This window comes from Lactuca serriola, chromosome 7, assembly GCF_051521515.1.
Source record: "Lactuca serriola cultivar US96UC23 chromosome 7, Lser_US96UC23_V15, whole genome shotgun sequence".
Lineage (NCBI taxonomy): Eukaryota > Viridiplantae > Streptophyta > Magnoliopsida > Asterales > Asteraceae > Lactuca > Lactuca serriola.
In genome coordinates this window covers 151,572,717-151,591,232 of record NC_136414.1, presented here as the reverse complement: position 1 = coordinate 151,591,232, position 18,516 = coordinate 151,572,717, and the positions used below count along the sequence as shown (strand labels likewise).

At 37.3% G+C, this 18,516-nt stretch overlaps 1 long non-coding RNA gene across 1 annotated transcript; it reads right to left on the bottom strand.

Moving 5' to 3' along the window:
• Positions 1 to 3,046: 3,046 nt before the first annotated feature.
• Positions 3,047 to 11,560, bottom strand: LOC145061095 (uncharacterized). Its single transcript, XR_013687102.1, has 2 exons — positions 11,454 to 11,560; positions 3,047 to 3,229 (listed from the first exon to the last, which is right to left on the bottom strand). It is a non-coding gene; the product is annotated as an uncharacterized LOC145061095 (long non-coding RNA).
• Positions 11,561 to 18,516: the final 6,956 nt, after the last annotated feature.

Genomic DNA, 18,516 nt, shown 5'->3' with positions numbered 1-18,516 from the left:
CTCTAGGGCTATACAGGCAAACTCCATATCATTCTCGTCCACTACCCATTCCTGATCCCTATCTGATCACTAGGAGATAAGGGCCTCGCCCCAACTCCGCTAACAAAACTACTAAGGATTGCTACGGCTTACCCGTAGTCTTACATCACCATCCATTGCTGACTGCTAGAACGAAGGCACCCATGTGCCATTAGCTCTCAAGATCCACATTCCGACTCCCCCGAGTCCTACGGGCGATCCACAACCTGAATTCTCAACCATAACTAACCATTACCGACACACGCACTAGCTGATGGGGAGCTTCTCAAACTCTCAACCCTGAAATCCTTAATCCATCAAACGCTGAACTACTTCTCTTCCTTCTCGGAGGTCACGTACTCATTCTGGGTCTGCGTGCTCCTCTCTGGGCACACCCGGAGGATTCTCCCCCACTTCGATCCTGCTTACCCCTTGTTGCTCAATACTCAAAAGAAATCCTTGCTACCATTCCATAATCAATCTGCTGAGGAACCCAAGCCCGCCATAGCTAGGGATTTAGCCAATCCATCACAATCACTATACCACTCCGAACTAGCGAGACGTACCAAATCTCTCCCAAGCATGCTACAGTTACTGCATCCTTCGAAACCTTCTTCAATAGAGCACATCCCCTGACTACCATACAAATATACAAGGTATGCAGATGGCATATAACTCGATCACAATCAACCACTCAAAATAAAATACTTTTACCGATAATGATGCAGAACCATAACAATAAAATCATGCACAAATAAAAGAACTGAAAATGGGAAATTGCATACCTGCAATGTCCAGCGTTGCTCGCGTCTCCAAGGTCGTCATCTGAAAAGCCCTGCTCCCTGCCGCAGGTGTCTCTACCCGGCCCTGACGGCCACCCGTGATCCTCAAAGTTGCAGGGGCGGGTGCCATCACCCGTCCTGCTGAAAACAAACTGGGACACTGGGCCTTCTTGTGGCCCCGCTGGTTGCAGTGAAAACATATCAAGTCTGATCCCTACGCAGCGGTAACAGTACAATCCCTGCTGAAATGACCAGTCCGACCGCACTTGAAACAACCAGACTCACCACCACTACCACTCCTGCACGCGCCCCCGTGCGCCCTGCCACACTTTCCGCACCGACTGCGGTCCTGATGATCCCTCGATCTCGAATCCGATCCCTTGGGCCTTTTGCCCGAACCCGCAGCTACCTGAACCTCATCCGGCTTCCTCTTCCGGATTTGCTCCAAATCAATTTCCCTTTCTCTAGCCCGAGAAATCATATCTTCTAGCGTCTTACAGCTGGATCTGCTCACGAACTCCCTAATGTCATCCCTCAACATCTCATGGTACCGAGCCTTCTTCATCTCCTCATCCGCGACATACTGCGGTACAAGAAGAGCCCTCTCCCTGAACTTGGCGGTGATCTCCGCCACAGTCTCAGTAGTCTGCGTCAAATCCTGAAACTCTCGTGCCAGCTGCTGCACCTCAATAATCGGCGAAAACTCCGCCCTGAACCTGGCCGAGAAATCGCTCCAAGTCATCGCGTCCAACGCGGAATCATCCCCCAAAGCATGACCAATCTCCTCCCACCAATCCCTCGCTCTGTCCTTCAGAAGACAGGAGGCGAGTCTAACCTCGTCCCCCTCGGGACACTTGCTCGTACGAAAAGCGTTGGCAACATCAGCCAACCATCTGCTGCTAGCAATGGGGTCCCTAGCCCCATGATAATCTGGTTCCCCGCAAGCCCTGAACTCTCGAAATGTCAAGGTACGTGCTCCCAACAACGCCATCATCTCGGTACGGAAGGCTCCCAACCTCTCATCCAAGATCTCCAGTATACCCTCCTTGACCGTGCCAAAGATCACAGGAGTCTGAGCTAGGATACTGTGCGTAACCTCAGCTGATATCAACTCTCTCATCCGCTCCTCGAGCTGCTCGGCCCCTGAACCCGAGCCTGATCCCTCTCCGGCGCCTGATCTGCCCGCTGGTCTCTCTCGCAATGTCACCATGCTGAAACATATAACATAACCCCCATCAGAAAACTCATCACTGCTGCGAGACCGAACACACCCCCTACTAGGTTCCTGGTCTTGTCTCGGCCTTTCCCGAATCGAGTACGGATCCTCTGCTTTCAGTAGTACGGGCCCATACTACCTTCCACATCTATCTGTACTTTCCTCAAGAACTGCCTTGACTCCACCAGGTCCCTTTCTACCACCTCTGCTCCCAGCACTACCTCATCCTAGGCTGACCCTAGGGAAACCTCTGACTCAACTCAAACCAGTCCTCAGCTGCTGAAGGCCTCCTCGCGATGCCAATTAGTCATCACCTGGGTACCATCACATGTGACGAGGCTCAGATAATCCTTCGAGTAAAAGACCCATCCCTACAACGGTTAGACTCAAACGAGAGCTGCGCAATAGGGCCAAATCCAATACTCTGAGATTATTCAACCCTGATCACATGTGACGTGTCGTATCCACCTAATGGCTAACTTCCATCACTTAGAATCCCACAATGCACAAAGCAAGCAACATTCAGACAAGGGAGAATCTAACCACAACATACTCAAGCAATCATATCCACATAGCAAGAAACTGAACTAGCATGCAACACAAACTCATAAACTCAGGCATAACCTAAACAGGCTATCCTACTACTGTCTAATCAGCACTATCATGCAGCTCCAACACATATAATAGGCACATAAGGCATCATTCCTAGATCCTTAGTCCTAATATAGCATACTGTTCTATCAACTGATAATCATAACATAAACTTGTATGGGTATTTTGGGGTACTTACTTGAGCTCGGTTGATTGCATGCACCACACCTTTTTTTTTTCTCTTTTCAAAGTTCTTTTCTTTCCGAATTATTTTTGCCTTTCTAAAACTGTTTTCTTTCCCAAAACTCTCTTTTTACAAAACTGTCTTTTCGTTTTGAAAACTTCTATACAAATCCCTCAGTTTGAGTTTAGACATGCTCGAGAGCATCTCTGAATCCCTCAAACCAAGGCTCTGATACCAACTTGTAACGTCCCAAAATTCAAGACTAAAAATTTCATTTAATAAAACATTACGTTAAGCAAATTCATCGTTTTCAAACATAAACAAAGTGTTAGTTTCCAAAATACATATTCGTTATCAGAGTAAACATTCCCAGGCTGTCTAAGTTATGGTGTGTGCCATGCGATCATCCCGAGCTCCATCATCCGCTACCGGAGGTACCTGAAACCAAAACTGAAAACCGTAAGCACGAAGCTTAGTGAGTTCCCCACTCTACCACATACCACATAACCACATACTCCACATACTGGGCCGCACCCGCTATCCTAGGCCTTACCCCCTACCTCGGGCCTCGCCCGCTACAACGGCCCCGCTGCTCCAGGCCCCGCCTGGCTTTGAGCCTCGCTCGGATACAGATCTGTTTCACATAGGCCTCGCCTGTCACAGGGCCTCGCCCAGTAACATATAATAGCACATAAACATCTCACATAAGCTAAACACATACTAAAGGATCTTGTCCTAAGGCCTCGCCTATCTCTGGGCCCCGCCCCTAACCTGCTACTGATGAGTCACGGAACCCCGTCCATGCTCCTACTGGTAGTGAGATACGGGCCCAGCCCGCACTCACTCCTTTCCTGACTTGGGCCTCGCCCCTGCTTTGCTGCTACTGAGATGTGGAACACCATCCACACTCTGCTATTGGTGAGATACGGGACCTCGCCCACACTCACCTCCCTACCAGGCACATACAAGTATCACACAGAGAACAAGTATAAACTATCACATAAACCATTCCTTGGGCACCCGCCCGCTAACATTGGACCTCGTCCTAAACAACATACTAGCATACGACGCCTAGGGCTAACCCCCGGGTCTTCTACTCATGTCTACATGGGCCGGCATTGTGGCCGTAGACCCATTCACACAAAGGGAAACTCACCTGATACTGCTGAACTGTTGCTGCTAATCCCTTTGACCGCTACCTGACCACTGACTCCGAACTGCTGCTCCACTAGCTCCCCGAGCTACCAACATCAACATAACACTTAGTCTAACTGACCTTCAAAGGTCAACTAAGTCAACTCTTGTCAAAGTCAAAGTCCTGGTCAAAGTCAACCTTCCAGGTCAACCCTACTCGCCGAGTCCACTTACTGACTCGCCGAGTTCTTATGCACAAAGTCCTTCCAATCACGACTTGACTCGCCGAGTCAGCCCCTGACTCGCCGAGTCTACTGATTCCCGAATCCTGACCTGTCCAACTCACTGAGTCCTTGCTCGACTCGCTGACTCGAGTCTTAACTCGAAGGGTTTGGGACTGCGCGACCTGACTCGCCGAGTCTAAGAACAGACTCGCCGAGCAGAAGGCAATCTTCATCCAACTCATCGAGTTCATGCCCATCTTCAACCGACTCGACGAGCTGTTCATCGCACTCGTCGAGTTCCTCCTCATCTTCAAGCTACTCGCCGAGTCCACTCGAAGGACTCGCCGAGTCAATTCAGATCTACATACATGCAGAGGACTTTCGAGTCATGCATGGACTCCAAACTGTAGATCTACCCTTCCCAAGCCTATCCCCCACGTAAAGTTGCAAACTTTACGTGTAGAGAGGGAGATCTAGGCAAAAAGCACCATAAACAAGGGTTTGAGGCCGAGGGGCTTCAAAATCAACTCTTGGGCTGATACTTTATGCTTCTCCAGTCCATAACACACTTGGATCTGAAGTAGCGACTCCAGATCCGGCTCCTAACTCAAAATAATATCATTATGGCTAAAGAGCCCCAACAACCACACATAAATCTAGATGCAAAAAGGGTCCAGGAACTAGTTTATACCTCCAAAAGCTCATAAATGACTTCCAAATCCCGGATCTACAGCCCCCTTCTTGCACTCTCAAAATTCTTCTTCTTTCTCCAAGCTTAAAGCACTCTTGAAGGCAATAAATGGCTCAAATAGAGGATATGGCGGCTAGGGTTTGATATCCAGGGCTTAAGAGGCAGTAAGGAGCCCTAGGAAGAAGATTAAGACGTTTATATAGGCTCCAAGTCCCGAATTTAGGGTTTTCCACGCACAGACCAGACTCGTCGAGTCCACTTGGCCGACTCGCCGAGTTGGTCACTTACTCCTCGACCCGGATCCCGCTCCGACTCGCCGAGTCCCTCCTTGGACTCGCCGAGTCGACCCCTAAACTTAGGGTTTTCTTCCCTTTCTTGGTCTTCAAAACTTTGGGTGTTACAATTTATGTTATTCTCACATACTGATCCTAAAATATAGATCTCAAGGGACCTATCCTAAGGATCATCATCAGCAATGGGTGGACAATACTGTTTGAGGATTTCTTTAACAATATATGTCAATAAGGCAACCATGGGGGGATAGAGTACATCAAATGAATATATAGTTCATTAACATCTACATGTTGTGAGTTTGCCAGCATTCCCACTAGACTGTCTATAATAGTCTGTGGCCGTCATTTATACTCTACTAGATGATTGGTTCATCAATAGTCAAGTCCTCTTATCATCATCTCATCATTTTCATTTCCCATCACTACCCAATGTATTTTATATAAGAAAATACATATACGATTACATTAATTAAACATCATATAATTCATCTAACACATATCAAGGAATACAAATAATAGGCACACATAATATTTAATCATCTAAATACTTTATATCTATGTATATGTTGAAAGTAACTACACACTCACTTATTAAAGTGGATTACTGGAAAGTTTGGCAACACTTCGCTTCAGTACTTAGCCTTTCCTATGATGTGATAAAGGTTCAATTATTTTATTATTACTTATGAATAATGATAGTCTAGATTCCTCAACAATCTCATACAGAGTATATTATTTGGAAATCTCACTTTAAACACTCCACTAAATTTAGCCTAGACATCATCCTCATAGGTAGATCAATCAGTAATATGATTTGGAATCACTGACAAATTTTATTTATAAATTCATAATACTGACTATTAATATAAATATAAGTTACACTGAAAGCAATATAAGTGTAGCTTAACTTATAGATATTTTCTTGACAAAAGTCCGAAAATTGCACTAATAGTACCTTGACTTGATAACTCCTAATTTTCGGGCTCTCAGGGAACTCTGGGCTTAATAAAAATCCTAAATACTACGAATTTTTGCCAAAATACCATAAATGCTAAGAAATTTTAGTGGGTGGTGTTGTGTGGCAGCTTCTACAAGCGCGCACAACGCCTTTTTGCACATGGGGCATCTCACAAAAATTCAAAAATTCGTAACTTCTTCACACGAACTCTGTTTATGACGTTCTTTATATCCGCACTTAGCTATCAACAATATCTACAATTTTCATTTAGACTTTGTCGACTAATTCTCATTTTACTTTTTATTTATTATTTTTAGAAGGCTTAGACTGCTAATCTCCATTTAAAAATCATATATTTTTCATACTATATCTGTTTTCGATTGTCTTTATATCGACAGACTCTTATTAACAAGATCTTATACTCTTGTTTATATTGTTTCGGCTAAAAATCAACCGATCTAAAATTCAATTTCTGTGTTAACACAGATGCGCTGAAACTTCGAAAAATCATAACTTCCTCATATGAAGTCAGAGTTGGGCATTCTCTACATGTACGCTCCCGGTTTTACAATTACTATAAATTTTATTTAGATCACTTAGGCTAATAGAAACCTATCTAAAATTCAATATTTACGATGCACTTTGTCGTATCTGGTTGAACGTGAAACTTCAAACAATCATAATTTCTTCATACGAAGTTAGATTTAAGCGTTCCATATATCCCCGAAACCCTCATCACGACTAATTCACTTTGATCAAGGCTTTTTATCCTAATTATTATTTATTTTAATATTTTTTGCCCTATTTATTTAGTTTTCTCCTAATATTATATACACATAATATAAGCACATAAATCACATAGATTCAAACAATTTCCTTTTATTTATTCATGTAAAGATTACAATTGTTGACCAACGTTGGTTACATATTATAAGAATGAATAACAATAAACATAAGCGTTATAGTATATACTGTATACCAAACGGATCCTACCTTTGATATAGTCTTACCTCGTTATTCCTTATTTGACAGAGCTTGAGGTATTCATTGGGATTAGTGAAATATCTAGCTTTTATTAACAAATTGCCGTAGATATTAATAAATAATAGTATTACATGTTAATACTTGTTAGGCGCGTTTCTCATCAGTTGGAATCTCCAGATAGCTATTAATCGTTCGAGTAATTGTTCATGTGGGTATTTCACGATACTATATACTATAATATATATCCTTTGTATGTTAGGATGTAGTTGCTATATAAATTATGATATTAGGCAGATAATTAGTTAATTGCTTGTTGTGTTAGACTATTTTTCTATTCTATATGTTGCCGATTGAAATAGATCTGTTGGGTTGTACCATATCCTTTCGGCTGAAATAGGCCTGTCGGTTGAAATAGACCTATTGGGTTGAAACATACCCTTTTTGCTGAAATAGGCTTGTCAGTTGAAATAGACATCTTGGGTTGAAACATACCCTCTCAGTTGAAATAGGCTTATTGGTTGAAATATATTTGTTGGGTTGAAACATACTCGCTATTACTATGAATGCATTGTATATGTATTATAGTATATGATATTTTTTGGGAACTCACTAAGCTTTGTGCTTACTCAGTTGATTAAAAATGTTTTCAGGTACTTCTTCATATCGTGAGAAGTGTAAGGCTTGACTATACACATGCATCAACATCGTGTTTTCCACGTAATTTAATTACACTCTGATTTAATTGAATAAATAAAAATGAAAAAAATGCTATGAAAGATTGGGACGTTACAAGATTTAGGGTAGAGTACATACATGTTATTGAGGTACAACAGTTGGCTCGAGAGTTCCAGGCTCTCGAGCAGACCACTAAGACGTTGACGAAGATCACCGAAAAGTTAAAAGGGCGTTTTTTTCCCTTATTATGCAACAGATGATGAGATGAATATGAATATGTATTCAAATATATTGAGGACCGAACCACAGCAGTTTGTCAGTGTTGCTAGGTGACAGTCTCTCGAGAAGATGATTAAGGTGGACCTAAAACTAGAGATTGAGTTAGAGTTACAAAACAAGAGAAATCAAGTACATGTTCAAACTGCGGTTGTAGCAACTAAGAAGTTTAAAACTTATGATTCATGTTTTTGGGGGTTAGTAGAATCGTGGCCGATACGGCAAGTGCAGTACGGAAGACTATGGTTAGATCATAACACCTATATGAAAGAGTATCGTAAGATCATAGCACATGTATGAAAGACTATGGTTGGATTATAACACTGGCATGAAAGACTATGGTTGGATTATAACACTGACATGAAAGACTATGGTTGGATCATAGCAGGAAAGACTAGTTGGAATGTAGAAGCGGAAGTGAGTGTACTGGTTGGATCATAGCATGTATATGGGTATGTGGTATTTTGGAAAAACTCACTAAGCTTTATGGTTATTATTTTAAGTTTAACATGTTTTAGGTTGTTCGTGTAACAAAAGGAAAGACGCGGTTTGATTGCATCGTATCCATTGACATGTTTTAGAGACTTACACACTTTTGGTTTCACTATATTATTATTACTCTGATTTTGATGATGGGTTGTCAAACTTGAACAAGTGGTTTCTTATCTATCTTTCGAGAATGAAATTAATATGATTGTCTTTTATTAAAAATGAAAAGTTTGGTTTGAAATTTGGGACTTTACATCGACAACTAAAACGACTACACAGAAGAAGCTCCTGCCCTTAAAGACTTTTATGTCGCTCTAAGGCTGTAAGCTTCAAAGTGAACATCCAAGATTTGAAGCAAATTATTCTTCATTCCAATGGAAAAATAAATAAACACAAAGCGATTACTTGAAAAACAGAAGAAACTGGATTTTGCGGAATCAAAAATCACAGAGAGAGGGAGAGCAGGGGGTGGAATACAAGTCCTGTTTATAGTTGTAGAAACCCTGGAAGGCAGCAAACCTTCCATATGGTCAGTCCCAAGAAACCCTAGGATGCCACTTTTCTCTCCAAGCAACACATTTTGTGGGCTTTCCATACATGCCAAATGCGTCTAAATCACACCATTTCTCATACTCAGGACATCAACTAGGCAAGACGGACATGTGGATTTGACTCATCTCTTGATCCACTTAAAGCCTTTGTAGGCCCATCAAGAGACAAAGCTTATAAACCCACTAATTGTTTCTTCCTTCACCTTAAGTGGAATAATGGAAAACTAGCCAACTTACATTTCCCACTATAATTTCCAACGGGAGATAGATTGCCATATCAGATTTGAGTACCAATCCTCTAGTTTTGAGGGTTGATCTATTTCCGAATGCTGTCAATTATGAAGACCAATCCATTTTTACCCTTGCATCGGTCAAACTTAGTCGTTGTTTTGTACTTTGGAGAACATTTCCAACTTAGAAAGTTTGACAGGTTTAAATATTCTATTTTATATTATAGGCACCCAAAAAGTGTTTATATTATCAAATGATCAATGATTTTGATGGCATTATTGCGCTTTAGTATGATTTTTCTTTTAATCATTTATTCCCTTAAAAATATATATTGCTTTTGAAGTTTGGTGTTTTTGGAAACATATTCTGTTCATGTTAACCTCTAATTTAGGTATTGTTTATGTTAAGCTCTAATTTAGGTATTCACCGATGATTCGAAGGTGCATACAGATGGTTGTTTAGTAAGTGACTTTTATTGGCTTACATCATAGAAATAAATTGTTATTTAATTTAGTCTTTTGACATTGGTCGACTTGGATCCTTATTGGAAACATTTCATCATCTTCTCATATGTACACACACTATAATATTGCTAGCGGAACAACTTAAATATGTGTTTTTATATGTGGTTAATATTGTGTTTGGTTGATTCTTTATATAGTTAATACTCGATTTTGGTTGGATACTTGGATAGGTAATATTCCTTTAAAAGATCGTTTTTCACGTTTGTTTTATCAAGAGCAAAATCGTAATTGTTCTATAGCGGATAGATGGGAAGATGGTTGGTATTGGCTTTGGAATCGTAATTTTGAACGTGGAGCTTTACAAAGTCAATTTGAAGACTTATTATTGTTGATTCGATCCTTTCAACCGAACCTAGAGGAAGACGATCGGCGTTGGGAATTGAATGGTGTTCTCAATTTCAATGTGAATGAAGTTAGAAAGCATATTGATAATGAGTGCTTACCGGATGGTACTCTTGTGACCAGGTGGAATCGCTTCGTTCCTAAAAAGGTAAACATATTTATTTGGAGATTGTTAATTGATCGTTTACCTACCAGGTGGAATCTTAGCATCAAAGGTTTGGATATCCCTTCGTTGCTTTGTCCTTTATGTGATAAACAGGTGGAAAATGCAGATCATGTTTTCTTTTTATGTGAAGAAGTTTATGTTATCTGGCAAAGGGTATTTAGATGGGTGGATTTAGTGCTTCCGGGTGTGGATATACTACATGATCTATTTTTTTGGTTGGATACGGTTTCGATCTCGGGTTATAAAAAGACGATTTTGGAGACTATTATTCAAAAGACATTATGGGTGATTTGGAGATATCGTAATGGTATCATTTTCGGAGATTCTAATCCGATTAAAAACCGGATTTTTGAAGATATAGTTGATTTTTCTTATAATTGGTTTAGTTCTAGAAAATTTAAAACTAAAACTAATTGGGTTGATTGGCTTAAAAACCAAATTCAATCTATTTCTTTGTAATTTCTAGATTCTTGCTAGTTTCGTTTTATAATATCTGGTTGTTCAAAAAAAAACTAGCTAGATGTTCTTTTGATAAATCCTAAATAGAAAATTGGTTTTTATTTTTCTTTTTCGTCCATGTCATGCCAAAACAAAACCCAATGATGCATATCATGCGAAAACAAAACTCAAGTTTATTTTCTAAGGACCCCTATTTCTTGTTTGTTGGTTTCTATGCTAAGTTTTACGTTGTATTAACTTACAAACAATGGTTTATATATCAATTGATCATCATGTATGAAATTTAAAAAAAAAAAAAAAAAAAAACGAAATTTTAAAAAAAATCAATAGATTATAAATAATTTTTAAATTAATCAATCATAACGTTAAATTATAATATTAAATCAAAATCCATATTTAGTTTTATTTAAACACAATATATCAACTTACTATAAATGTTATTATTTTATAGTTACTGTCTTATTATTTTCAATATTTATATTAAAGAAAATATTTATATAGTTTTATTATATGCAATGCATGATATTCACCTAGTTTTAATACAATTCTTACAAATACAATGTAATTCCTTTTGAATATACCAACAAGAATCAGTAAATTGCAAAATTAATTTACATGCATAGGAAAACCATTTAGGTAAAAATAATCAAAACTAGAAATATAACCTTGAGGAGGTGCAACGGAGTCTCCATCGTCTAGGTTTAATGATGTATTAGTCGTGTTCTTGAACTTAGACTTGGAATTCTCCCTCAACATGAACTTGATCGTCGACTTCTTATTCTTATTATTTGGTTAGTTGTTTCCAATTTGTATTTTGCCACTAACGTGGTCCAAAAGAGAAAACAAAATGATATGGATAAAAAGAGGCATAAAGCTCGATTATGCAAAATAATTGTACTTTTGTGTGTTCAAGTTGAAATAAAAGGGTTTTGTTTTTCCATTTCTTAGAATAACATTTTGCATAACTCTTCATTTACTTTCTTAAGAACTTGGACCGATCATCGAAGTAATCTCTATTTAGTTTTGTTTATTTGTTTATTGGAGTTTGTTAGGTTTTCTTTCGTCATCACATATAAGTTCTGTTTCTTTGATTTCTTAGTTGAATTTATTTCTATGTATTAGGTCGTTAAACCAACAAAAAATTATGGATATAAAAATATTGATAGTTATACCAATGACACTATAGCTAAAGCATGAAAGGGATCAAATACATAAGGACACAAAACTATGGTTATATAGCTCTTTGTATAAGGTATATTTACTTGACACAAAAGTAAACTAAAAATGAAATAAAATATGACTTTGTTATTAACTAAAAATAAGATTATAATTAACATGCAATAAAATAAACTAATCTAGCTTTTTAAAGAAAATCATATTTGAGACAATTTTGGTTACGTGTTTGTTTCAACAATATGCAACTGATTATGAATTGAGGTTTAGATAGTTTTAGCCTAAGTTTGTACTAAGAAATATTAACAAGCTTTAATATCATTTTACTTAATATCATTTTACTTGTCAAATTATCTAATTAAAACAAACATTTTAACTAGATCTAACTTTACTAACCCTAATCATAATAAACTCTTAAATTATGATTGAAAATTTACATTAAGTTTTTGTGATAAGTATTACCAACAATATTCAATACTCCTCAAAAGTTCGGAAACATTAAAGTATGTAAATTTATGTTCACAACAAATTAAAACGTAAGTAAGAACCAACATTGTTTGTTACTTGTATTAATTCATAAAACAATTATGAATTTTATAAATTAACTAACTTTACTAAAAATCAAACAAATTCACATGGATATTCATGAAAAAAAATTTAAGCATTTTATCAAAATCAAAACATAAATCGCTAAGTTAAAATCAAATCTAAAACATTAATCCAATAGTATTAATTAAACATAATCGAATTTTCAACTTAGAACCGGAAAAGTGAGCTTTTACTAGATCATGGCTAAAAATTTACTCAAATATGTAAACTAACAAGTGTTTCTACGAATTAAACGACTAAAAAAAATACCAAAATATTGCTCGAAGTGATGTTCTTCAACATTTCGTGATGTGTGATTGATAGTCTATAAAATATATTTGAAAATCATTCATTTGGACAATGGCTAAAAAACTTGATGTGTAAAAGATATAGACTTGAAAATGCAAATCTAGTTTTACATTTATAAATCTTAACAAACCAAACAGTCTAGACCATCAATATCATCTTGCCCGCTGATATAACCTTCTAGACCATCAAAACGATCTCTTTTGGTCGTTTTCTTTCCTCTAGGATTTCTAGAAATTAGCCTACTGATTACCCTCATATGTTGGGCGAATTTGGGGGGTCTATTTTTAGTTTTATGTATCCTACTTCTTTCTTGGCGCGACAAACATTTCTCGACGGGATTTAAATTCGAAAAATATCTTCAGAATCTTCTATAACTTTATTGGTCTGACATCAAGGCTAATTTTGGACTAGATAAAAGTTGAATCAGCAAAATAGCCCCCACAAAAGTTGTAGGAAATTTCGTTTGATTTTCAGAATATATTTAAGTTAGTAAATTGGTGTTACGAGTCGAAATATATGGCCCAAACACTAAAAATGGTCCATCGCCAAATTTATATTTTCACAAGCATTTTCATGTTTTGTTCCAAATAGTCATTGTGTAAGGTATGTTTTGTATTTTAATAAGTAGTGTAATATGTTAGGTTAAACGAAATAAATGAGTGAATAAGTAAGATAAATTAGATTAAACGAAGGATTTCGAGCCAAATGATATTAATATGAGATTCAGGGGGAAACGCGAAAATGGGGCCGGGATCATGGGTGGCCTTGAAATTTGGGGGCGGATCGGGGGCGGGGCCGGAAAAGGCTATTTCCGTCCTCGTTTGGTCCCCTAACATCCATAGCCTTAACTACTCAAGAATATAGTATTCCGGACAAAGTGGTTATTTTGAAAATATTAAAAAAATGGGCATGTTATTCAAAACACACATTTATATTTGTTAGATTACTCGATTAGTCAATTGCTCTTATAAAATATATTTTTATGACTAACAATATTTATAATAAAATTTATTACACTATATATACTACTAATAATTTTGAAATTTTATTACACTATTACTACTATTGGTGTGCATTGAGTAACCAAATCAAGCATAACCTAATCAGGCTATCCTACTGCTGACTAGACAGTCTTAGCATGCAACTCACACAACAGGCATTCAAGGCATCCTCCTAGATCTTTAGCCCTAACCTAGCATGCAGTTCATATAATCATATCATGTCACATATCAAACAAGTATTGGTATTTTGGGAACCACTTACTTGAGCTCAGTCGATTGCACGTATCACGCACCTTGTTCTTTTCAAAGTTCTTTTCTCTTTTCAAATACTTTTAAAGTTCCTTTTGAAAATTTTCATATCAAGCCCTCAGTTTGATTCCAGACATACCCGAGAGTGTGCCCGAATCCCTCAAACCAAAGATCTGATACCAACTTGTAACATCCCAAAATTCAAGACCAAAAATTTCATTTTGATTAATTGAAAACCGCTAAATAAATTTTGCTCAATCATTTAATAACATTCTCAATAAGAAATTTATCAGAGTTTTAAATCCAAAAGATCGTCTAATACGGAAAACATGGTGTGATGCGCTGCGATCGCCTCGAGCTCCTTCCTTGGAAAAAAACATTAATACCTGAAACAAATAATTCAAAATAGTAAGCACGAAGCTTAGTGAGTTCCCCAGATACCACATACCATACATATCAACTGATCCATACATGCCATACATAACCGTGGGCCATACATAGCAAACATATCCATAATCAAGTTAGAATGGAGAAACTTTTATCTTTCTGCCTACTTGATTCTTCTTATTCGTTGATCTAAACCATTTAATCAATTCAGAATTACACTTAATCATATTTACTAAACCTTTAGTAAATCATGACGATTATTGTTACTCTTATGGTGGTCTTGATCAACACGCAACATTTTGTGCTCGATCTCTTAGTCCTTCACTTGACACTTTGTCAATGAATTTGTCTAATTTCCAAATATGAACTTTCTCATTCATCGTGCAACCAAGTTGCGTGATTCCAAATTTCTGTCCAATTGAAACTTGGGCGATGAGAAACTCTCCCTATTTGGTAAATTCTCGACTTTTACACAAACACCATAAATAAGAATCATATCCATTTGTTGTAGAAATATTCAAACACCAATTTTCATAACGATTTCATTGCAAGGAAATAAACAAATAAATAAATAAGACAAACGAAAATTTATTTTATTTATAAAAGCAGCGGAAAACATATGTCCTTACAATGCAAAATCCATTGAAAACTATGTATTTCAGAAGAAAATTTTCTAACAACTCTATCATAACTATCTAAGATCAAAATCTAATCTTCAAGTCCATGCGATCAAGATCCATTCCTTGTGATTAGATTCATCTTGCTCTTTCACCAAGCTTCCTTTCTTTTCACCGATCCTGTAAAACATTCAAATGCAATCTTATTACATTATGTATCAATGAATAGGAACTTAATGGAGTTAGATAGTGGATTTTACCTGAAGCACAGCCATACTCTTTGACTCTCCCATCTTCTGGACTCTTCAGGCTCTTTGGGCAGACTTGTATCCAACGCCCTCTCTTTTGGCAGCAAACGCAGGTCGGTTCTCCTAGAACGTCCTCGAAAGCATGGTTGGTTGACTTTTCCAACAAATACGCTCCATTGCTTCGCCAAATCATTTCTGATTCAGCAGCAATGAGCATGTAAGTTAGGTCAATGAGGTCGTCGTCATGATTCATCATATAATACTTTCTTTTGAACTCATTATATGATTCAGGAAGTGACTGCAAAACCAATTCACAGCCAACTCATCTGGGAATGACACACCCAACATTATCAACCTATCAATGTGTGATTTCATTCCTAGAACGTGGGCACACACGGGTTTACCATCTTCATGTTTCATTTCCAATAGGGCTTTAGTGATATTGAACCTTTCAATTCTTCGATCTTGTGGGTTGGGGAGAACAATAGGAGGAGGAGGAGGAAGTGAAGCATGATTTCTTGTTCCTCGATTGAATCGTGGAATATCATCTTCATGTGGAAAGCTTGTTCCACGGGATTTGGGAAAACCATAGTTGTCGAACTTTAACATCTACAATACGGGAGAAAACGAATTCAAGTTAGTTGATAGATTGAGTCCTTAGTAAATCACCCAAATGAGATACTAAGGCTAGGACCCAACACAATATTCTACAACTCGGGAGAGGGATGCCGTAACCCTAATTGCAGAATATTTGAAGGTAAGTGAATGACGATTCACTAATTTCCACCACGAAAAACGAAAAAGAATTTAAGTTTTAACTCTATGAAAACTCCTAGATCCTTTGAGATTCATTGAACTTTCAATGGCATGTTTAAATCTCGATATGCCCCTCTTGTTTGTGACTGGGATGCCGAGGATCACAAAGCGGGTGTGAATAACCATGCAAACTTACATGGTGCACTCACATGTTACAGTCACCTATTCGATGTGCCGGTAAACCACACACGCTCCACCGAACTATGACAAACATTGAGTCACCCTTTGCTACCTTTGCTTAGACCCATTTAGTGTGCCGGTTAACCACACACGCTCTACTAACGTCTTCGCAAGGGCACAAAGTGTAATTTCATGGAATTGCATCAATTCACTTTTGCCTAAGTAACTAAGATTGGGAATTTTATGAAAACATGTAGTTACTTTAATAATTCATTATACTTATAATGGAAGGTTTTGTCCTATCCTACCCGTTCGGCTAACGACCCTGCACTAGTCAAGAGTGCGGTGGGTAAGAGTGGATACCCATTCAATCGCCATTTTATAGGCAATTTCCTTAAACACCCCTTATAGACCAGCTTCGTGAATGAGGCCTACTAACGGTAAGACTGACTTTTACTCATACATATATATAATGTTAGACCTTTAATGTTATATATAGTATAGGGTGTATTTTTATGCTTTTAAAATACTAGGTGGTCTAATTTAACAATTATACTTTTAATTCAATTAAATTGTAAACCTAAATTTTTATGGATTTATTAAACCTCTTTTAATTATTTAATAAAACCATAAGGGTGTGATTTGAACTTTTTCAAAACAATACTAGAGTTTTAGAATTTAACATTCCTAATTAAACTTTTAATCAACTTTTAAATACCAAAACTTGAGGGCAAGTTTTGAAACATCTCAACACATTAGGGTTTAGAATTTAAATATGCATCAAAATTAAACTATTTAATCAAAATTTAAATTCCAAAACTTGAGGGCAAGTTTTGAAACCTTTTTCAAAACATTAGGGTTTCAACTATTTAAATTTCAAAACAACAAAACTTTTGGGGTCAAATTTAAACTATAAAACCTAAAGGGCAAAACATGAAACTTTTCATAACAACAAGGATCAAATAACAAATAATTCAAATTAACATTTAATCACATAATTATCCATATTTGATGATTTCTTGCAAAATAATTTATCAATTTACTTAAAATAATTAATCAATTATCTTATAAGGAAACAATTATCCTATTAATTGATAAATATCTTCAATTAGATTAAAATTATAGTCAAATACATCATATAATCGGATTAATATTAATCTAACATGATAAGGTAATTATCCCAACGCAAAAACAGCAAGAAATCCCGAGATAAGCACTGTCTGACGCACCGACTCGCCGAGTCACTCTCTGGAACTCGCCGAGTAGGGCTGACTCGCCGAGTCCAAGAGTGACTCGCCGAGTCAGGTCGAACAGTGAGGCCAAACCATGATTTTCAGTTACATCAAGCATCAATACAATAGAAACCAATCATGGCTCTGATACCACTGATGGGTTTTGGTCATAAGACATCATATGTGCTCATACAAACCCTAAAGCTTGGATCTAGGTTTCTCTATTGTACATACTTTGAATCCAAGACTTCGAACCCTAATTCTAGCATATGGAAATCAGAATTCACATGTAAATAGGTTTAAGAACATACCTTGATTGTTATATAGCAATAACAATCCAATTCCTCCTTGAATTGACCTTGGAAGGCTTAGAGTCACAAGTGTCACTCCTCTAATGGCTTACAAACACCATAAGCAAGTGGAGAAGGTATAAAGAGAGAGGAGGGAGGTTAGAATTCGTCCTTAGGACTTCTTGGGAAGGGATAGACGAATTCATGAGCCTTAGGGGGTTTATATATGTGTAAAGATTAGGGTTTTAGTCCTTATCCTTATCTAGTTGCTTATCCACCAAGCAACCATAAGATAAGTCCTAGAAATCGTTATCCTAGTCAAATTCTAAGGGATTTACACCTCAAATTCGTTCACCATATATATAAGATAATCCTTACCTTATTTTGTAACTATCACATAATTACAATTCAGCCCCTCTAGTTTAATTAATTACACTTGATCACAAAATTAATTCTTAATTAATTATTTGACCAATATTAATTAAACAAATATGATTTCTCCTTTAATATATTATTCTTATAACATATTAATAAATCATAATAACCTCTCTCTCTATTTATTTCTCCAATCAAGTTGCTTTGGTGAAGGCAACCCAAAAGGACCATGCACCATCGGGTCAAGTACATACCAAAATAGTTATGGACTTAGACACTAATCCAACAGTTATGTCATGGGCTGCAAGTGGTCTTCCTTGTCA